Source organism: Vicugna pacos, chromosome 6 (assembly GCF_048564905.1).
Source record: "Vicugna pacos chromosome 6, VicPac4, whole genome shotgun sequence".
Taxonomy (NCBI): domain Eukaryota; kingdom Metazoa; phylum Chordata; class Mammalia; order Artiodactyla; family Camelidae; genus Vicugna; species Vicugna pacos.
In genome coordinates, this window is record NC_132992.1 from 82,689,620 (window position 1) to 82,713,439 (window position 23,820).

General features: G+C 45.4%; 1 protein-coding gene and 1 non-coding gene across 7 annotated transcripts in view; one reads left to right on the forward strand and one right to left on the reverse strand.

Moving 5' to 3' along the window:
- FOXN3 (forkhead box N3) overlaps positions 1–23,820 on the reverse strand; it is a 364,903-nt gene that overhangs the window by 126,422 nt on the left and 214,661 nt on the right. The window lies entirely within an intron of this gene.
- Positions 18,083–18,155, forward strand: TRNAA-AGC (transfer RNA alanine (anticodon AGC)). Its single transcript has one exon. It is a non-coding gene; the product is annotated as a tRNA-Ala (tRNA).

The following is a 23,820-nucleotide window of genomic DNA, read 5'->3' on the forward strand; positions in this document are numbered from 1 at the left end:
CCACTAAAAATAGCTTTGATGGTGTCACATGCAAACTGGAGCAGAACCTGAAAGCCTGCCCCTTTTTAGTTCTGAGCGGGTTCAACTTTAAAAGAGAGGCAGCTGTTAACATACTCCAGCGTGTTTACATGATGCTAAAAGAGTCTGGCTCGTAGTAAAAAAAAAAAAAAAAAAAAAAAAAAAAAAAAAGGAAAGGAAAGAAAGAAAGGAAGGAAGAAAAATCCTAACAAGGGACAGAAATGGGTTTGCAGCCTCTGGTGATGACACTTTTTTCTGCTGAACTGGAGCCCAGGAGAACAGTGAGGCTGGCAAGGAAAGTCCAAATCGCCCAGCTTTCAGGGGGAACGGACTGTGGGCACCACAGTGGTGAAGACGGGAGAGATGCCTCCTGTGATGAGAGATTCCAAACTGCTGGATGCTGGGGTGGGGGAGGCGGCGCAGAAAATGGTACCAAGAAAAGAGGACTCACAAATGTGGGGTATTTTTTTTTAATCTTATCAAAAGCATTGAAGAGCTGTTTTTAGAAATCAAGGATGAAACATATTCAAGCCATTCCCTGGATGCCTTATATTGGTTCACTGGGCAACCAGACCTCTCTGGATGTCTTTGTAAAACTAGACCCAAACTGAAGGGAAAGCAGAGTATAGGCTTGGAAACCTGGACTTTTGTCCCAGGTCCTCCCCTTCTGGCCCAGCGGACCTGCTGTGTCTCCCCTGTCTTCTGCCCAGGGTACAAGTATTAAGTGAGAAAACGTAAGCCAAAGTGCCTGGTGGACTGTGCGACCCCTAACAGACAATCGCAGTGTCCTTTAGAAACATGTCACCAAAGAGTGACTATGACCAAGAGTGCTGACCATGGTCTGGGGTCAAGTTTGGCATCTAGTGCAGTTTCATTAAAAATAATAATAATAACAGCAATAATAAAAAAGCACACACCAAATAAAAGTATTTTTCCTTCCTTCTTAATTCTAATGTCCAAGGGATAACACACCACATTTGCTTACGAAGCAAGCATTAGTTTTGTCCTAGAAAACTTGCACCATGTCTGGCCGAGCTGGGCTGGAGGACCAGGCCCCTGGCTGCCGCAGGACTTAACACATGCAGGATGCTCGCTGTGGACCGCTAGGAGATGGAGACTCAGGTCAGCAAGGGGTAAATGGTAGCACACGTGCATGAACCAGAGTCCTCGCTTGGGACGTCTATGCTAGAAGTCCACATACATCTCACCACTTATAACTTAACAAAAAAATCTCAGAACAATGCCCCTATTGCATCACTGTCCCATTCTGCGAGCTTGGGTGCCGTGAGCAATCGCGTCTGACTCAAGCACAAGAGTGAACAGGCTCCCCAGACACACTATAAATTTTAGCGGCACAACAAGGTTACATTAGTGTAGGAATTTATCACCTAAGTTGTCTGTATTTGAACAACAGAAAAGACATTATATACCGCTGTATCTTTAACACTCATTTTTTGGTTAACAAGACAAAAGAATTTACAGTTACTGCCAACAGCTTGCTGGCAGCTAATACCCCGATTAGCCGTTGCCTGGCAACAGTCAAGCATGCTTCCTCCCAAATCAGAAAGAACCACTGCTAAATCTAGACTAATTACAAAATGGGACAAATATTTAAAAGCTTTATATTTATTAAGGATTCGGGGAGGGCCTCCTAGTAAGAATGATTCCTATTAACGATGTGACTAAATACAATGCATATCTGTCTTGGTTGCGTTGTTCCACGTTAACGCAGATCATTTTAGGAAAACTGGATGTTTTGCATCTTTCCTAATTTCCGTAAATATTGTACTACACACAACCATGTGCTTACATTTTACTGAAGCACGTCTTTCTGCCTACTCCTCTAAGATTAAGGATGAAAAGCAGCAGTAGAGACACCCAAGCCTTTTAAAATCTACATGCCTGCAAAGAAATGAGGTGATTCTCCCAACAATTCTCCCAGCTCTCACAGAGATCTCTGCATGGAAAGCTCAGCTCTTTTACTCTCGAGTTCCTACCTTTGTCTGCCTTCTCAATTCCCTCTCGTTCAAGAGCCACTCAGAGTTCTCTGGATGGGGAACCAGTCCAGAGACTTTTCAGAGTCCACGAGGCTGGCCTCCCTGACACAGAGACTATGATGCTAGTGGCAAAGTTCTGAACAATCGAAGTTCTCAAGTCAGGAGACCTGGCTTCATCCTCTGGGGGAGGCAAGAGGGGCCGTGGAGCTCAAAACACACGCACACACGTGTGCGCACACACACATGCACGCACGCATACACGCACGTGCCCACACCATAGAGTCTGGCCCCCTTCTACATGCAAATGTAGGAAGATTTCACATGTAGGAATATTCTCCTCCAAAGACAAGACACCGACCTCAAAGGCAGTATGGAGACTGGACAGGGGTTCACAAACTACAAGCCAAACCACACTGCCCCAGAGCCAAGAACCGCTTTTACTTTTTGGAGCGGTTGAAATTAACAAGTTAAAAAAAGAATCCCATTTCATGACACGTGAAAATCATATGAAATCCAAATTTCAGCATCCACAAGTAAAATTGTACTGGAATACAATACACTCCTTCATTTATGTTATTGTTGATTTCACGCCAAATATTTAGTATTTGGCCCTTTACAGTGAAAGTTTGCAGCCTTCTCAAGTGGAAGACCAGGGACATTTTAATTCTTGAAAAAGAACCTGATTTGGGGTGACCTTTAAACGTGACCGGAACAAAGCAAATGAGCCACTTCCCACCAAACGGCCTTGAGTCCAGGCTGCTTTGTGAAGGCATTACCAAAATTTCCAGCAAACAGTCCCCATGGCATGCTAATTTAATCAGTATTAAATTTAATCACCGTTGCTTAGAATCTTTCTGATTTCAGCTAACCAACCCTCCTTCCCCCTCCACATACATAAACTCTCTTCAAAATGTTTTAGATTTTTCTCCTCTATCTTGTCATTGGTGGCACAATCTGAGTAACCATCAGACAGTCCATGTAAATTGACACCACTTCCTAAACTGAAATAATTCTATTATTAAAAACAAACATGAGTACTATTTTTAGGTCTGAGAGGAATATGGTCTCAATTATATTTTGCGTATAAATAAGCCCACCCACCAGGTAACACTGTCTGGCCCATGAACTTTGTTAGGAAAGTGCTGATCTGGACGGAAACATGGAGACACTCTCACCGAAGTCTGAAACAGCCCAAGGACTCTTTGCTTTTGCTCCCCTGGCCCTCGGGTTCTCCATCTACCAAGCCACAGTAGCTCCTTGAAGCTCACTGGCAGCCTGCATGTCTGATTACACTTTAAAGACGCATGTTTTGCATCATATGACAGCACACGGTTTCTGCGTAACCATGGTCCTCACCATCTAACCAACTAAACATTCTTTCCAATTCCACCATCAACCAAAGCTTAGAAAAAGTGCCATTTTTCAAGTCTTCCAGGATCATTTGCAATAAATCCTAAAGAATCACTGTTAATCAAAGCACAGGTAGGCACCAGTAGAAGTGACTTCTGGACACTCTGCACCTGACGTAAGGAAGAGGAGGGATCTTCAAGTTGTGTCAATGTTTAAGACTATGGCAGTTTTGGAAGAATACAAGAGTAATTAATATCCGAATAAAAAATTGTATTTATCCCCCTGATCCTGCTGGGTAGAATTAGTTCTCCTAAAATGAACTTGAACCTTCTGGAATTACCTCAGGTGGTGCCATACCGTTCTCCGCAGAGGCACGCAGCTTCCTCTGGAAATAATCCTTGTATTTTCAGGCTGAAGTCGGTAGAGTGCTATTCTGTGACTGGGGACACCAGGTAAACTCCATGTCTTCCGGCCCACCCTCTCCTCGGGAAAATGCCCTCCTCAGCCCGCGGGGGTGGCCACGGTTTACACTACACGAACCCGTATCAATGGCCTCGGCTGATTGGGCTGGGGTAAAACCTGACCCCGGGCAGACCCCAAGGGTCACCAGTTTGGGGTGACCTTTAAACCACGTGGCCTAGCTCAAAATGAGGAGCTGAGCCATTCAGAGTCCTCAGGCCTGGGATTATAAGAACAGACTCTGAGGAGGTCATGGGAGCAGAAGCCGCCGGGAAGCAGTTGGGGCCTGAGCAGACTTCCTGCGTAGATGGAGCCATAAGAGAGCTCGAGGGAGTCAGAAGAGCCCGGCGAGGAGAGAGGTGAATGGAGCCGCAGGGCTGAGGACAGAGCGGGCTGGGGATCAGGTACCCGAAAGCCCTGAGAGCCCACTGGAGTCTGGAGCTCCCTGTCCAGGCCCTGAGCTGCTCTGCGGTTCCCATGCATGTGTGTGCGATTTCCCTGATGGCTACAAAATCTTTTGTTTCTCCTGGTGGTAGTTTAAATGCTCCCTCCCTCTCTCTCTCTCTCTTCCTTTCTCTCTCACATAAAGCTTGTTAACGTGATGGATGATATTGATTTTTTAATGTTGAACCAGCATTGTATACCTTGGAGAAATACCACTTGGCCATGCTGTATCGTTCTTTTGATACATAGTTAGATTTTACTTGCTAATATTTTGTTGAGGATTTTTCTGTTTATGTTCATGAGTGATATTGGTCTGTAGATTTCTCTTTTTTTTTTCCAACTGAAGTATGGTCAATTACAATGTGTCAGTTTCTGGTGTACAGCATAATGTCCCAGTCATATATTCGTTTTCATATTCTTTTTCATTAAAGGTTATTACAAGATATTGAATATAGTTCCCTGTGCTATACAGATCTTTTATTTTTTTTAAATTTTGTTTTTTATGGAAGTGTAGTTGATTTACAACGTTAGTTTCAGGTATACAGCAAAGCGATTCAGTTATACATATACATAACATGGATAGATTTTTTTCCCGATTCTTTTCCATTATATATTATTACAAGAAATCTAACATAGTCCTGTGCTATAGAGTGGGTCCTGTTGTTTATCTATTTTACGTATGGTAACGTGTCTCTGCTAATCCCAAGTGTTCTTTTCTTGCAATATCTCTGTCTAGTTTTGATATTAAGGTAATGCTGGCCTCAGAATGAGTTAGGAAGAATTCCCTCTGCTTCTGTCCTCTCAAAGAGACTGGCAGGAATTAGTATAACTTCTTTCTTACATGTTTGGTAGAATTTACCAGTGAGCCCTTCTGGGCTGGTGCTTTCCGTTTGGGAAAGTTATTAATTATTGATTCAATTTCTACAATAGACAGAGGCCTATTCAGATTACCTATTTCTTCCTGTGTGAGTTTTGACAAATTGTATCTTTCAGGGAATTGGTCCACTGAATTTGGGTTATCAAACTTGTGGGCAAAGAGCTGTTCATAGTCATAAAGAAATATTATCCTTTTTAGTGTCCATGGGATCTGTAGTGATGTCCTCTCCTTATTTTTCTTACTTGGCCCAGCTAGATGCTTATTGATTTTATTGCTCTAGTCAAAGAACCAGTTTTTGGTTTCACTGAATTTTCTTCTACTGACTTCCTGTTTTCAGTTGCATTGATTTCTGCTCTAATTCTTTTCTTCTTACTTTGGATTTAATTTTCTCTTCTTTTTCCAGTTTCCTAAGATAGAAACTTAGGTTACTGATTCTAGGTCTTTCTTCTTTTCTAATATATGCTTTTGCAGCAGCAAATTACCCTTTAAGTACTACTTAATCACCACATCCCACAAATTCCAGTAAGTTATGCTTTTGTTTCAACTAGTTCAAAATATTTTAACATTTCTCAAGAGTTCTTTTTTGACTCATGCTATTCATAAGTGTGTTGTTTAATCTCCCTGTATTTTGGCATTTTCCAGTTAGCTTTCTGTTACTGGTTTCTAATTTAATTCCACTGTGTCTGAGAGCAGACATTATATGATTTGTATTCTTTTCAGTTTGTTAATACATGTTTTATGGCCCAGAATGTGGTCTATCTTGGTGAATGTTCCATATGAGTTTGAGAAGAAGGTGTCACCTGCTGTTGCTGGATGCAGTAGGCCACGGATGTCCATTAATTACATCCGGTTGGTTGATAGCGTTGCTGAGTTCAACTATGTCCTCACTGATTTTCTGCCTCCTGGATTTACCCACTTCTGAGGCATGGTTAGAGTAACAAGAAATGGAAAACAATGTAAATGTCCAACCATAAACAGATAAATCCATACATGGGCACACACATTATGCACAAAGTAAAAAAGAATACCGCCTATCAGTATTAACTGAGAAGAGGTGTCTATGACATAGTGTAGAGTAAAAATGCACATGACAAAGTAGCATATACAGTACAATCCACTTATAAATAAATTTGTGGGGGTAAAGGGGCATGTTAAAAGAGGTTCAACAGCCATGTTCATAGCAGCATTAGTCACAATAGCCACGAGGTGGAAGTAACTCAGGTGTTCACTTACAGATGAATGGGTTAACAAACTATATAAACATACCCAGACATAGATAGACATAATGAAATATCATACACAAATTCTGACACATGCTACAACATGGATGAACCCTGAAGCCAGACACACAAAAAAAGACCAACACCATATAATTCTATGTACGTGAGATACTTAAGAGTAGCCAAATTCACAGAATTTATAGAAAGGAGATGGCGGTTGCCAGGGGCTGGGGAAATGCAGAGCAGAGTTGATGTTTAATGGCTATAGTGTCAGTGTTGCAAGATGACAAAGTTCTGGAGGTTGGTTGTGCAACAACGTGAACATACTTACTGGCTCTGGACTCTACACTCAAAAAGGGCTGCGAGAGAAGTTTACGTTAGGTGCATTTTACCACAATTAAACTTCTTCTCGTAAATGTTCACAGCATGGAAATGAGGGCACTTTATTGAGTCCTTTATAGTCTTGCTGTCTGACCATTCTACATGTGTGTATGTACTAACTTCATAATCAGAAAATACAAAGCAAGCTATTTTAATTCTGCAGAAAGGGAAATACACTTCAAAAAGATAATATACTTCTACCACACTAGGCCATAATCCAAATCACTTAGGTTTCTGGGCTTCTAGCGTGTTTGTTTTTCATAGTGTAGAAATTTTACTTTGGTCACTTGTTTTGTCCGCTTCCTTTCATTTCTTATCTCACCGCCACCAAAAGAGCTTAAAAGCCATCAACAGTCATTGTTCTGTGACTGATTAAAATGTCTAGGTTAATTTTGTAAACAATTACTGTAAAACAAACAACAAAAAAAAGTAAAGATGCTTTAAAAAAATTTCTTTTCCAGCTTTTCTTGACTCATTTATTCAATAAATATTGCTCAAGCACTTAAAAGGTGCCTGGGAACACGCAAAGCTGTGGGGACACAGTGGCAGAGAGGAGAAGCTTGGTTCCTGGCTCCCAGGTCGCAGACCATAACTGGGAAGACAGACAGACGTGAGAGGCACAGGGTGGGACGGGGCTCCACTTGTGTTTCTGTACTAGGCTCTGCAAACACAGTCACGCACACAAATGGTCACTCGAGCTGTCTTTCACGCTCAATGATACTGATGCTGGCCAGACTAGAATCTTCACAGTCCCCACCAGGGAGGGCTCTTGACTCCCACTGACCGTAATAATTGAATTTCTTCAACTGGAGACACTGTCATAGTATCAGACTGAAAGAACAGAAAATTCCACCTTGCTCAAATTTAATTCTTCTTCCCTGCTTGCAACAAAAGTCATCTCCCCAATACTCACGTATCAGACACCTAGTCATCCCGAATTATTTCCCCAAATGCACTTGGGACACGTTCTCTGATACCTGATCAGTCCTATTCCCCCATCACCTGGCTCAGCCAAGCAAGTGTGTTGGATGTTCAGGGCCCAGCCTCATTCTAGGATCTGAAGATCATCCATCATTCTGGTCCCTTCCTTCCCCTACTTACTCCAGACTCTATACACAAATACCTATCTGATCTCAAAATCATTCCCTTGACTCTCGTCTCTTGGCAATATTTCCGTAAAACTCGCTGAAGACAATCTGTAATGTGAGCATAAACCTGAAAAGATCCACAACTTAAAATAAGGTTATCAGAACTGGGATGAAAGCAGACGTCACTGGGTCCAGCAGCCCGCCCCTCCGCCCCTCCACTCACCCAAGACATCAAGTCTCCTGGCAGTGAACCTGGCTGAAGAGTCGGGGTGTCCAGTGTCTCAGGCAGTCTCCCTCCTTCTTTCCCAGGCTCTCCCTCGTTGCTCTGCTGTCGCTGCAGCATTATCAGGGCCACAGAGGACAGCTACTGGCATTTCCTCAGGGACGCTCAAGAATGGAGGAGGGACGCGGCCCAAGCTCAGGGTAGGCCAAGAAGACCGTGGGGGATTTTAGATGTCGCTTTGTCAGGACTATCCGCACGGGCTCTATTTGCTTTCCACTCAGAGTTCCTTTTCTAGCATTAACATCAGATTTGTGCTGATTCAGGCACGCTCTCCTGGTGGGTCCTCTGGGGCAGCAGTGCCCATCAGTCTGTGAGCCAGATGGCTGGAGCCTCTGTAGTATGGCTAGTCACAGAGAGAAGTGGTGTGAAGAGGGCCCACGTGGACCAGTGAGCAGAGCATCTAATCCACTGACTGTACGCATCCCAGGAGACTGTTTGAAGGAGAAAGGCAGAGGGAGCCAACAACACTGCTGCTTTCCCTTCTGGAAAGACCCCAGAGACACACCTTGAGTAGACTGCTGCAGCAAGAGCCCATGCCCCCCACACCTCCCTGTGTCCACACCCGCAGATGGGCACCGCCAATAATCCTGGCTTGGCCTCAGGGCTTGCTGTGGCCAAGGGGACACTGGGAAATAGGACACCAGCAGAAACTGGAAAAGTGCCTGCATATTGGGGCAATATGTTTTCTCTAGTTGCTGGGAAACCTTCTGCCACCACGTGAATAAGCTTGGAATAGCTTCCTGAAGGATGTGAGAGCCCATGGAGAGAGGCCCCTGCTGTCCCTGCCCGCCCAGCTGAGGTCCAAATACACAAGAGAGCCCAGCCAACAACATAAGGAACAGAGATGACCCAGCCATGCTGAGCCCAGCCAGAACTGCTAACATGCAAAATGATGAACAAAGAGATGATTATTCTTTTAAGTCACTTAATCTGGGGTATTTGTTATGCAGCAGAAGCTAAATGATACAAAGGTCTATCCAACAGAACCTGCACAGCAAAGCACGATCCCAAGACTGCAAAGTAGCTTCAAGATGTCGCTTTACGTGGCACCTCTAGTGGCTGCCTAATGCAAACAAAGGAAAGGAGCAACAGCAATCTTGATGACGCCCTCTGCACTCTGGCCTCTAGCAGTGACCAAGGAAGCTCACAGGACAAAACTGCCTCCACAGGACAAAACTGCCTCCACGTGGCACTGCTATGTCACATTCAACAGCAACTCACTCAGGCCACCCCCTCCACCAACTCAGTGATCCAAGACTCAGTGATGGCCACCCATTCCTCAGACACACGTGAGAAGGCAAGGGTCCTGGGTGACAGCACCGGCAGGGACATCAATTCTCCTCTCTCCCGGGATCCCTCCTACCTCAGAGATCCAGGAGGAAGTCTAGACACCCTGGAGAGACTGGCTCAGAAATCATTAGGCACGGATCGTACTCTTGGAAGTGTGCACACCCCCCGTTAAGTAGCTCAAAATGTCCCTCCAGAGAAAGACAAGTTTCAGCAAGGGTGGAATCTAAGGGTCCCACAGGAAGACTTCACTTTCATGATTGTTCCTTAGAAGCACACCAGATCCTGACACTTCTCTGCCTCTCTGTGTGGGATCTGAAATGGTGGTAAAGCGTGAGTTTGGAAATTTTGCGTAAACGATCAGGTGTGCCTCCCCCCAACCTGAATCCTTTACACTACGTGCCACTGGCCACCCTTATTCCTCTCACACTCTGTTTAATTGATTAGGGCATCTTGTATCCCCCAAATAACCCGTAAGAGCACAAACCATGTTTTAACCCACCTTTCCTTCCTCTTCCTCCCTCCTTTCTTCTCTTTCTCATTCATTCATTCAGCAATTGATTATTAAACAGCCACAGCCAGACAATGTCAGGGAGCAGCTCCCAGCCCAGGGGGAGAAGGCCAAGAGATTATAAGAACTAAGCACAGCTAATAGTTATGGGCCACCTTTTACGTGCCAGGCACTGTTCTAAGGATTTTAAACATGTCCTCGCTTAAACATGTCCCCTGCACCAACCCTATGAGGAAGGTACTGTTTTGATGCTCATCCACAGATAAGGACACTGATGGGCAGAGAGGTTACGTAACTTGCAGGTGGCAGCAGCCAGTGAGTGGCAGAGCTGACAGCACAAATCTGGGTCCCAACCGCTCTGGGACTGCCGGGTGAAGGGCCCTGGGAGGCTGACCCGAGGCATTTGTGTTTTGTTTCAATGGTAACAGTAACTCAGTCTAGGTTGGGGATGGAGGTGAGATGAAAGATGGGCTAGGATGCGGATGAGAGGCAGAACAACAGGCAGGGAAGCTTGTGCACTAAGTCCAGGGACAGGCGGCAGCACCAACACCAGGACCACAGCAAGGGCTACGGGACGGCAGGGTTCGAGAGGCACGCTCGCGGCAAAACTGACAGAATCTGGCGCCTCCATCAAGGGAGGAATCAGAGATAATCGTGACGTTTCTGACTTTGGATACTGGGTTGAAAGGAGGAACCTGTCAAGATAGGAAAATTCAAGAGGCAGAACAGGTTTGGAAGGTGTGCCGAGATGCCCCAGCAAAAACAATTTACTCACTCCAAGGAATAATTAGCTCAAACTGACACTGAAGGGCTCTCCAAACCCTAGGCCACCCCCAGGTTCGGTGATTTACAAGGAGAACTCACAGGGCTCAGCATGCAGCACATGCGTTCATGGCGATGACTTATTTCAGCAAAAGGCTACAAAGTGCTCTCAGCACGAGGAAAAGGCACGTGGGGAGAAGTCCGGAGGAGACCAGGCCCAAGCTTTCAAGAGTCCTCTCCCATGGGTGCTGAGCTTTTCACTGGGGACTGCTCACGCAGGCACCCCCTGCCTAGCTGCTACCAAAATTCCAAATTTCTTCCAGCGTCACATTGTTTACACAGTTTAGCCACAGCGAACCACTCTTTTTATCAGTCCTGGGAAACCTCCCAAAATCTAAGTCCCCAGACAGCAGCCAAGGGCACACCGTGCAAGCAGGACTTTCTAAGAAAAGCAGTCTCGGGCCTGATTTAGGTAAACGTTTTTCTGCACAAAAGGACAAGTATTTGAATTCTGTACAGACGATGTGTTGGAAATCACCGACACACAGGTGCTCAAATGTTAGGCATCAGAGCCATTCTTGAATAATGTCCCGATTATAAAGCTGAAGTCACTACTTTCCCCAGATCTGAACAGAACGCCAAAAGCAAAGAGCAAACACAAAGCGCCAGGCAGGGCTCGTGGGTTTCTAGTCCTCTTGTTGTCCAGGAGGATGAGAGCTCGGAGAGGACTCTCTGCATCTCATCATTAAGGAAAGCAAACATGAGGTCTGCTGCAGAATCAAAGACAATTAAAACTTTAATTAACTGAAACCCAACTAGCCCCCATCTTCAAATAAAAACATTTGCAGGCGGCAGGGGAAAGAGAGGACAGAGATCATTTCATTTCTAAGGGAAAAGGGTAAGTCAGATACCCTGGTCAGGAATTTATTCAAAGCCATAACCTCCTGTGGCCTCTCGAGGGTGGGTACATATCTTACACCAATAATTACAAACTGAACACTGCAAGGCAAAGTGCAATGTCCTCCAAACCATCAAGTAGTTCTTGAGTATATTCTAACTACGGGCAGAAAATAGACACATAGATTCAGAATCCATTTTTAACAAGGGAAGTTCGAACACAAGGTGTGGTGGTAAATTTTCTTATCAGAGTGTCCAGGTTTTCCAAACTTTGTGTTAACTTGGATTCTGGGGTATGAAGACTCTCTCGAACATTGTCTTTGGAATCACCCACAAACTGCTCCCCTCGCTGGAGACGGAAAGCTCCGTGAGTTAGCTAATCCCCGGCCACGGGGCAAGACTCAGACCCAAATACTATCAGCAGACGGACAAACCCCTCGTGAGTCTCCTTCCTCACACTCGGAGGAACAGGAAGGTCTGTCCTTCTGTCAGTAAAAGGCATTTCATATCCATAAAAACCTCAGATAAGGCGGGGAGGCTGCCAGTGGGAGGAAGAGGACGCTAACTAAGATTTAGGGTGAAGAGGTACCTGGGCCAAGAGCCAAACAAAATACACCTCCAGGAAGCATCAGAGGTGAAACAGACGCTCAGGCTTTAAGGGGACTGTTATGACAGCTATAAACCCCACCCGACAGTAGAGAGCACACCGACGTGAGTTGAACTCAGCCCCAACCCAACCTGCAAAGGTTTTATGAATGGCCTTCCTGGTAGGGAGCTGGGGCCCCGGGGAAATAACCCTTCCTCTCAGGATTCAGAATAAAGAACTTGCGTTCTGATCACACGGCCTCATCACTTTCCAGACCTTGGACCAAAGACACACTGACCAAGTGGGATGTTCTTTAAAAGGAGGCTGTCTTTGCACACTCTTAATGGATCTGGTTTTCAGTTTTGTTTGCTTAGAGTACTTTTACTGGGCTTTTTTATTTCTTTCCATTCCTGTTCTTATTCTTCTTTAAAAAAAAAAAAAAAAGAAGCCAAAGGGAGTACACATACAGATCAACTGATTTTTCAGTACCTGAAGGACCCCAGGACATTGATCCTGACTCCAGGCCCTAAACTGGATTGTCTCGCTGCCTGGAAGAAAACCGATAAATTGTTTCCTGAACAAAAGCAAGGAGCTTTTAGGTCTATAATCTCATTGCAAATCCTTTTACCCACTCCCTAGTCCTCTGGCCCCACGACCGCAATCCTCTTCGGGTGAGCGGAGGGCTGGCGGGCGCCAGGGCCCGAGCTGCCTCTGCTTCCCCTCCCTGCTCTATGACACCGTGCACCGCGGCCGGTGGGCAGCCTGCCAGGGTTCGGGGCCCCACAATGGCTCTATTCTTATAGGGCAACTGTTAATAATTAGCAGGAAGCATTCTGTCTTTAAATCCCACAGCTTAAACTGTAAGATCTCCGAGTGCCAAAGAAACACTTAATTCTAGAGAGGTGAGACCGGCTTCCAACAAATTCTGTACAGATCTACCCATAGAATGAAATGGCCCCGTGCATCCTTTGGTACACAGTTGTCAAGTGCCTACTCTGTGCGGCCTGCTCGTTCTGAAGGTGGGGGGAGCACGGGGAGAAAGACAGAGATGGTTCCCGTCCTCACGTAACTTACCGTCGACTGACACGGCTGACAAGTGTGGAAGCCGGGCAGACGAAGCTTGGGACATCTGCGGACCCAGTGCCCTGGTCTGCAGTGGGTGCAGAGGGGAGGACAGGGGATACAGGAACAGCATGGTGGAGGGAAATTCCATAAGGATGAGGGAAGGGGACTAGTCAAGTAGTCAGGAAGGCAGGAAGCCTCTGGAAGGAACTGTCAGGGGCATGTGGAAGTTTCAGGTGGATCACTTCGGCCGCTGTGGGGAGCACACCAGGGAAGAGGCAAAGAAGAGACCAAGTGGGAGGCATCAGCGGCTCTTCCAGGTTAGAGAGTCATTCATTCATTTGTTCATTCACTCACTGGTTCATTTAGAAATATTTCTATTGTGCTATTATGGGCTGAGCACGGTTCTAGATCCGGAAGATGGAGCAGTGAACAAAAACAAAGTCCCTGCTCTCAAGTGACGCAGGTACAAATGTATGTGATACAGGTAATAAAGGAGCTAAGGAGAAAAATAAAGAAGGGCAGTGGACATACAGAATGCTGGTGTGTGTGTGTGTGCACGCGTGTGTGCACGATGGTATGTTTAGGGAAAGCACCTTTGAGAGGGTGACATCTGAGCAAACCCCTGAAGGAGGAGAGACTAGACACCATGACAGTGATGATCAGGAGCGAGCACAGGGGACCCTCGAGGGGGCCGGTTCCTGGCAGAGAGCAAAGGCGGGAGGTGGTGAAGTGAGTGCACTCTGGAACCCAAACACCAGGGGCCAAATTTTGGCTCCGTCATTCACTAGTGCTGTGACCTTGGGTCTGTTTTAGGGACACATTATATAGGGGCATGGAATCCTGGTGGGGTGCCCCGTCCAGTACACTGCCTGTTTCCTCACAGTGCCCTTCACAGCTCCCCAGATGCAACTTAATATGGTTTTGCAGCCTGTCCCATAGACAACGCCTGGCGGAGAGCCGTCAGCACATCATGTCTGCAGCTTAGACTTAAAAGGGGGCAGAGTGAAAAGTCTCCATCAAAATAATTAAACACGGAGTCAAATCCCCAACATGGCTAACGTCAGCAATACCCCAGTAACACCCACGTGAGCCAAAGCGGTACGGCCGATAGATGCCACAGAAACCTGCGAAGTTCTCTGTCGTTGCTTCAGCTGGCTGCTACAGAAGAGAAATGATTATTTTCCAAGGTGAGGGACATTTCTCTCTTTTCACTTGAGGAGAAAATGCGATTTATTCCTTTGGAAATATTTATCACTAGCCAGAGTCCTGGAAACACTAAGCGAATCGCAGCCCAGACGTACCGATTTGGCTTGAAACATCCAGAAAGTAAGTGTGTCTGTGTGTGTATGTATGTGTACATACCCACATCGTTACCAGTTTAAGGCAAAGTCACAGGAAAAATAAAGCTCTAGTGGGATGAGTGGGAAGATAAAGAGAGTTACCTTTTGGGGAGAAAACATCAGAACATAGAGATTAAGGAGGTGTATGAGGAGGAGTAAGCAAAATAGCATTTAATACGGAGCTAAAAGCTGCGTAACGTTTTCCTTTGATCCCTCGGCCGCAGGGATGCACAGGGACTCATATGCTTGGCTTTCCTGGAAACGGCATCAGGACGTGCGAGTAGGTGAGAAGGCACTAACCCCCCAGCACCAAGGTTCCAGCCTCCCTGGTACCACAGCTGCACGAAGTCCGCAGAGAAACCCGGGCAGCTCAGACGTCAGCCCTGTTTCCTAAATCTGGAAGTGCACGTGCACCTCCTGTGCTGATTCTGATCCAGCAGGTCTGGGGTGATATCTGAGAGTCTGCGTTTCCCTAAAGCCCCCTGGAAATGGACAGACTGCCAGTCCTTAAGCTCAGCAAGGCCCTAGAGCTGCACCGCCCAATGAGCTAGTCACTCCCCTGTGATGGGTTTATATTCAAATTCACATGAAAAGAAATGAAAACTTCAGCCCCTCAGTCAAACTGGCCACCTCTCCAGCACTGGGCAGCCACATGCAGCTCGTGGCTGTGCGTGCGACAGCCTGGGAACAGAACGTTTCCATCATCACAGAAACTTCCACTGGACAGTGCTGCTCCCAGATCTGCTACTCCACGTTCACCAACACCCCCCCAACACGCACACCACCCCCCCGCCAGCATCTGTCCTCCCAGCACCTGTGCCTTAGCCTCTAACTCTGCACCGTATCAAAGATTCCCTAAAGCACCAAAGACCTGAGGTTACAGGGCCCTTTCTCCCGTCTTCCCCCTTCCCTGAAGGACTAAGAGGTAAACTGTTCACTACAGTGGAGGGTGAGAACCACCCTATCGATAAAAGCAACACACCAGCAGCAGGTAAAGGAACTGTAAATGGATACATTTAGTTAACAGCTCAGCACAGAGGACACATCTGTCACCTTGTGTAACACCCATCACCCACTCTGGGGGGCGGGGATTCCTGGCGCAGCTTTATAGGAGAGGTTATACCACTTACCCCACGTCAAGAGCTAGTGGTGGGTGGCTTTGCGCTGGGTGTGTGAGACTTCCCCCCAAGTTCACGCCTTGTCCTCAGGGGCTGCGTGAGTGGCACTGGGCACTACCTGTGCCTCTTGGGGACCAGGCCTGGCCCCTGCCCTGCCAAGTCAGGCACACAGCTGCAGCTCTTGAAGACAGGCGTGGTAGCATCTTCCAACACCGGAAAGCAGCCCTAAGGCATTATTCATGGGGACTGAGAGACACGGCCACAGGGACTCTTTAATCCAGAAAACACTTTAATCAGTGATTAAAAGCAACACTAGTTAGTATTTCTCTCATGCATTCCCACTCAACAAACATTTACCAGTCACCATGTACCAGGCACTGTGTGGACCCTGGAGGGAAAGAATGAACAAAACCATAGGCCCCTGCCCTCCTGGAATGGACACCTTTCATGGGTGCTCTTGAAAGAAAAGACTGCTCTTTAGCCAGAAACCTTTACACATTCTATACCTAATTTCAACTCCCTAGATACTTAAAAAAATACTCAACAATGAGGAACGAATAAGACACATGCCTATTTTTAATCTCAAGAGTTGCACAGGATTTTAACTTTGCTCCACACGTTGCTCTAAGAAATCAAAACTCCTCTTGGTTACTAGCATACTCGGCCCGTTTCACAATCCACAGTCCTCTCTGGCTGCCCGACACGTTGCCAAGAGCGGGGCACACACTCACAGGCACACCGGACTTTAGTCAAAAGTAATGAGTTTTGTGATAGAAAATTGATCTCTCTTGTTCCCACAATACAGGCTCTGTTGAGAGAGCAAACAGGGCTGTAATAATTAACTGGAAAGAAAAAGTCCAATTAAATTTTTATCTTAGTGAACATAATGGCCAGAAATAGTAAACACTGCTGCGAAAAAAAAAAAAGAGGAAAGAATAGAAAAAAATTAAAAGCGTCAGAGCTATAAAGCAGCTGAAATCTCCATGGCTCTTCAGATAACCAGCCGCCACTTACACTCTTCAGTGAGTACACACAGCTTCATCTTATTTTCTAACCCACAGTAAATGGCATAAAGTAGAAAGACTAGAGAACTGGGAAATAGTTAAGCACTTAGAATTCAGTCCGATTCTACCACCATGCATTGCGTGCTTCCCCATGCCTGACGCTGCGAAGCAGCTATTCACTCCACCAGCATTTACCAGGTGCCTTCTGCACACGCATGCGCGCACAGCCTGACCTGGGCTGCGGGGTCTTTCCGGGTGGTTAAATACAATCATGGCCCTAGGAGAGGATTACAATCTGTTAAGAGAAACAGCACATGTACACACAGGACCACAATATAAGGCAATGTCTGCCAAGTCTCATCCAGGTGATTCGAGAAATTTACTCTGACAGGCGGTGAGGGTTCACAACGTGGTTTCTTGGAGAAGGGGAGATTAACCTGCAAGACCACAACTGAAATATCAGTAAGTGTGCAAAGCCATCTTGAAGAAAGAGAAAAATGCTCTGAATCTTTCTTTCCCCTTACCTACGACTAGAAATCTTGTCCTTTACTAGGCTCCTCTTGCCGGGAGACGACCAGCCTTGGGATGCTGGGGATAGAGCTTGCAGGCTCCAGAAGTGACAGGTGTGGAGACAAGGTTTAAGGTGGGTAGCAAATTCACCAACAGCTCCAGGTGCAGAAGGGATGGGTAACCTGAACATACTAAGTTTATGTAATTCCGTAGGTGGACAGAATGATACTGGTAAAAGGCACCTGTCCCTAAAAAGCCCTGTGAAAGACATCCTCTGAAGTTGATGGGTCTGTTTACAGGCAGTTATTCTTCATGGGTCTTCACGGCAAGACCTCTTTTCAATCTTTCAGACTTCTGGTCTGCCCCTTCTCTGGGGCCTTCTAAGTGCTACAAGGCCTCTGACCCCACCAGAGCTGTGAGAGTCTCCCCACCAGGCACAGGTGAGCAGGGAACCCACAGTAAAAATGTACACTAGATCCTCCTCACAAAGACTGGCTGGTCATGAGGTTTCTAGCTCTAAAACATATTATAATTGTACTTAATAATTCTAACAAAATTATTATCATAATATGCACAGACTGCTGGAGTCAGAAGGGACCTCAGAGATGATCCATCCAATACACATCATTTTAAATCAAGGAAGTGAGATCCAGAGAGAAGTGACTTGGGTAAGAGCGCATGGCTAACCGGGGCCAATGTCAATGTTAAAAAAAAAAAAAATAGGGTGTCAAACTCCCAGAACAGTGCTGCCCCAAACTGCACGCTAATACCTTCCAAAATACTCATCACCATGATCAGTTCTTCAGACTTAAGAAGAGCTTCAAACTAGGCGGGAAGGTTAAGCCATAGTACTTTGTACAAGTGATAGAAAGCCATTCTCAGCAAGGAGGGTATAGCTCAGTGGTAGAGCGTGTGCTTAGCATGCACAGGGTCCTGGGTTCAATCCCCAGTACCTCCATTAAAAATAAATTAAATAAATAAATCTAATTACCTCCCCCTCAAAAAAAAATTTTTAAAAAAGAAAGCAATTCTCATGTTACATTAAATTTATTGTAAGTCCACCTTTCCAACTGGAGTGTGATAGGAAACCAGCTTAGTCAACAAAGTATCTCCAAAAATTTGCACAAAACATGATCCACGGGAGCTCTAGCAACAATGGGGACTGAAATAATGGAACATTCCAGCTTATCCAGCCTAGGGGAAGAAAATGAATGTTACACTTTTTTGGAAGATTGAAACTGGGAATCCATCTGGGCTCTGGAACAGGCAATAAAATCATGACGAATCCCATGGTCCCAAACAACTGACGCCACTCCATGAGGTGAGCAGCAGATGAACTGGCTACATCATGGCTATTTAACAAGATGCAGAGTAGGTCTCACCCTCCACTTTAGTGTGGGGGAGAAAGACACAGGGGAGGAAATAAGCAACTTGTTCACATCATTCAGCCATGTGACCGTCACAGGCAGGAAAAGAGGACAAGGATACTCGGACTTGAAATCATAACCAAACACCCATCAGAGAACAAGCCTATTACACGGGCAGTGGATTCACCGGACACCAGAGAGATTTAATCTCTCCCAGTGGGTGGCACTTTACACACCCATTAAAGATCGGAGTTTTATACTAGTAAAGCAAGATTCAAACTAACCAACCCCCAAGCATTTCCCCATTATCTCCAGAATAACAATTGACAAAGTCCTCAAAGCCTAAAGCTCAGAACACACAACAGAACCCCGGCTGCCAGGGGCTCCCAGCCAGGGGCGATTTTGCCCCCTAGGTGACATCAGACAATGTCTGCAGACATTTTCAGTCATCACAAGTTTGGGGAGGGGTGCTGTTGGCATCTGGTGGGCAGAGGCCGGGATATTACAAACCATCCTACAATGCCCAGGACATCCTTCTGACAACAAAGAATCCTCTGGTCCAAATATGAACAGTGCCAAGCTGGAGAAACCCTGGATATGATTTCAAATCACAAGGTTATGCTGAGTTTTGAGGTCAATGGCATGCTCTATTCCCCTAATTCTGGGAGACTCTACCAGCCACCCCGCCTCCCCGCCCTCAGGGCAAAGTTCAGGTACCACAAGGATAAACTATTTCAGAAGCTCTTCTTGGCTCCCAGTAAACCAAGTTTACTATCTTCACTGGTTGAGGTTAGAGGCGGTTTCTCCTGGTTTCCCTTACTGTGGATGCTGACTGAAGGGCTACAGACATCCCACAAGGGTCACTGCAAGCACAGGCCTGCTGTTTGTTAAAACCACTGGAGGGACAGGAAGCAAAAGGGTGCCTTCTGGACAGAAAGAAATCTCCGAAGTCCTCAAACAGAGCCAAAGTGCGACTCCCATCTGCCGCAACTTTGATGGGCAGAAGCCGCCTGGCACTGGGAGCTGCAAAAGCCTTCCCGGCTCTGAAGAAGAAACACATCCATCCCGCGATCCAGCCACCCCCGCCCTCATTCACGGTTCACCCTGAGTCTTCTGATCCTCAGACCCAAACTGTTTGCCGCCAGCCCGCAGATCGCCCGTAAGGACAGAGGGAGGAGCAAATGAGACCAGGCGATCTGTCAGTGGGTCAGGGTTGAAGCCCAACTGATGAGAGGGGAGAAACCCAGAGAGAAGCCGTGAAATATGTTTCTGCGTGGCCTTCCAAAAGCAAACTGTGGGTCTGTCCAAATGCTGCAGTTGGAAAATCAGAGCTATTAGCACAGAAAAGGTCATCAGCTAAGCGTGGCTCACTGCTGTAAAACGCCTCACCTGCGGAAATGCTAGCGGCCACCACCTGCCAGGGGCTCTAGAATCAAGGCCACACGTGGCCACACTCTGCTCCAGAGATTCCTGAGAGCAGGAGGCCTGCCTTGTCTGCCCCAGAGTCCTCAGTGCCTGGGCTGCACAAGACAAGGGCCGCTGAGCGAATAAATGAATAGACGTTAGAGCGGAAAACAAGGTCTGTCTAAGAGAAATGCTGTGCTGCTTTTATTACTATTATTACTAATACATTAGGGTTATTTTGTGGCTAGAGTCTTAAATTATTATTGTGATAAAATATACAGAACATAAAATCTGTCATTTTAACCATTTTTTAAGTGTACCATTCAGTGCACTGAGTCCATTCACATACTTGTGCAACCATCACCACTACCTATTTCCAGAAGTTTCCTATCATTCCAAACAGAAACCCTGTACCCATTAAACACTATCCCCTGGTTGCCCCTTCATCTCAGCCCCGGGGAACCTCTAGTCCACTTTCTGCCTCTATGGGTTTACCTATTGCAGTAACCTCACATAGATGGAATTACACAACACCTGTCCTTTTGTGTCTGGCTCAGCTCACTGAGCACGATGTCTTCAATGCTCACCCACGTTGTAGCATGTGTCAGAGTATCGTTCCTTTTAAAGGCTGAATAATATTCCACTGTACATGTGCCCTTATCTTGCTTATCCAGTCATCTGTTGGTGGACAGTTAGGTTGTCCCATCTGGGCTCCTTTTTAAACGGAATGACTTCTGGACTGGGCAGAGCACTAGTGTGGGTGGCAGAGGGTGAGGAGTGGACTCAGGTTCTGTCACTAACTCCCCACATGCTCCTCAGACCTACACGGATCTCAGCGTTTTCATTTATAAAACTGAGGAACTGAATTAGACCAGGGTTCTCCACAATGTATTTTTGGCCATCATCCGTAGTAATAGATTTTTCATTATGACTGAGTTCACATTAACTCACATACACAACTGAAACAAAAGTGTCACAAAATAACATTTACCCTCCCATGTGCAATGCACTCTGGTATTTTCTATTTTATTCTATTATTTTTCATTAAGAAAAAAAGAATGGTTGCAATCCCTACATTGATTTCATAACCCATTAGCAAGTAGCAACTAGAGCTTTGAAGTCCCCTTATTTTAGATAACCTTTTCCCAAACTGGTATTCCTTAGAATATGTTGATGAGTGTGCCCCGCCCACTGCAAAAAAAAAAAAAAAAGCGTGGGAACCATCTGAATTAGCTCAGTACAAAGAAGTTATCATGAGAGGCATTTCCCAATTACTGACCCCGGAAAACTGCACACATTTTCAAAAGTAGAGTCCTAACATCTTTGGAAACTGCTCACTGAAGTACCATTTGGGGAAACTAAACTGGGTGATTTTAGGTTCTTTTCTGCCTCAACTTCCTGTGACACAGGACAGTAATTCTCAGCATGATTTTCCTGTTGCATTTTCCTGAGGGAGGCAAATACCCACCACAGTAATACCATAACTGACTCTCTGGTCATGTCATCGATATATTCATGTAAAAATTTTAAAGAAAATAAAGCTTTATTTCTTAGAGAAGTTTTACATTCACAGCAATTTGAGTGAAAAGTTCCCCAACACACACAACCTCCTCCACCACTGACATCCTACGTAATTTTTAAAAAGCCCCCTTAGTGATTCTGACACCCCATCCCTTGTTCCCTTAATATTAATCTAGAAATTTTGTTAAAACCACTAAGGGCAAAACAGCTCAGTGGTCTAACACATTTATTTCAGTTGATTCTCTCAAATGTAGTATCACTCTTACACCTTTTTAGATGATTGAAAACATCCTCACGTGTTGCATTTTGCCTCTCAGGCAGTCCATTCAGCTTGGCACAAAACAAACCAAAACGGCCAGCAGAGCTTTGCCACTTCTTACAATCTAAGTCGTGCCTTAGCAAACATGCACTTGCACAGCACCGGCTGGACAGTTATTTATAGCTTCATTTGTAGATACGTGGGTCAACCAGAATTAGCCACGTATTTTCAGAAGAATCCTCACCTGCTTATTCTTCAGCGAAGTAAAATTAATTGTGTCTTTAATCCATTTTATGACTTCAGTGTCAAATAAAGGATGCTAATCACATTTATTCACTTGATTTCACAAATATTTACTAAGTTCATACATCTTGGAGGTACGGGCCGATAACTGGAGAATTTTTTAAAAAAGAATCTTAACAAAATCTATTGCTTTAATGACGAAGACCAAGAGAAACATACTCAACCCCAAAAAGGGGTTAGCCCTTGTCAGTTCTCCCTACAAACATACTTCTTTCAAATTACACATAAAAAATGATTAGAAAGATGGCTGTGTGGCCATTTACTCCCAAAGATGACAAAGTATTTAAGCAGGCTTAGAGGAAAAAAACAAAACAAAATCCTAATTCTCTCTGAGAGTGGAATCCATGGACAAGCTCTCAATATTGAGAACTCTGAATTTATTTTTTCTTATTAAACAGTCAGTATATAAATAATATCCCAAATCATAAAATTCAAATCGCAAGTTTGACAAACTGTTGACCCCTCTCAGCTTCCTCCACCCCAATTCCCAGGCCCCGGGGTCTCCCTCCAGCTGGCTTTGTTCCCTCCTCTCCATGCTCATCTCCAAAGGTCTGATCTGCTGTAGGGGCCTCCTAACTGCTCTCCATGTCCCACCCTCATTATATACAAAACCCAAACTGCCTTTTTAAAAACTGCTGTGCCATCCTTCCTTTCTCAGGCCCACCTCTCCAACCATCAGCTACTGCAGAATATTTCCATAAGAGGCAGTGACCACAAGATGCCGAATTACAGTGTTAAGTGCTGAGTGTCTGGAGTCAGGATAGTGAGATTTTGAGGCTCGGGTCCCAGCTCAGCCACCTGCGAGCTGGGCGACCTGCTGTTTGCAGGTACAGGATGACCTCCCTAAGCCTCAGTTTTCTAAAACGTAACACACGTATAAAATCAATCTCATCAGATTCTTATAGGAATTAAAACAAGTTGCATATACGATTTCTGTTATACTAAGCCTGGCACACAGCAGGCGCTCAATAAATGTTTGGTTTTCTGCCTCCCACACCAAATCCACAATGGTTTAGGGTTTACAGCAGGGGGGGATAACTAAATTTTAAATCCTTCATACAGGCACACTTCATTTGTTTCTGCTTCACTTCACTGTCCTTCACGATCAAACGCATTTTTTTACAGACTGAAGGTTTGTGGCAACCCTGCATCGAGCAAGTCTGTCGGTGCCATTTTCCTAAAAGCATTTGCTTGCTTTGTGCCTGTGTGACACATTTTGGTAATTCTCATAATATTTAAAACTTTGTCATTACTATTATATTTGCTATGGTGATCTGTGATCAGTGATCTTGGATGTTAATACTATGACTCACTGAAGGCTCAGATGACAGTATTTTTATCAATAAAGTATTTTTAAGTCAAGGTATGTACCCTGGGTTTTTAGACATAACGCTATTGCACACTTAAAAGACAACAGTGTAGTGTAAACATAACTTTTTATATGCACAGGGAAACCAAAAAACTCCTATGACTCGCTTTATTGCGACATTGGCTTTGTTGCGGTGGTCTGTAACGGAACCCGCAGGATCTCCGAGGTCAGCCTGTAATCCTACAGTGCTAAAGAGTTTACATTCATTACATAGCTCATTTTGCAGAAATAGGGAATATTGGGTGGAAAGAGGTATCTGTTTTACTCTGGATGAAAGAGTTGTATTAGAGAAATTCAGATTGGTTTCCCTGTAACTTGGACTTCAACAACAGCGATGACAGAATATTCCCCATGTCTCAGGTGAGGGTAAGAGGGCGTTAGAACTTCAAAAGGTTTGAGT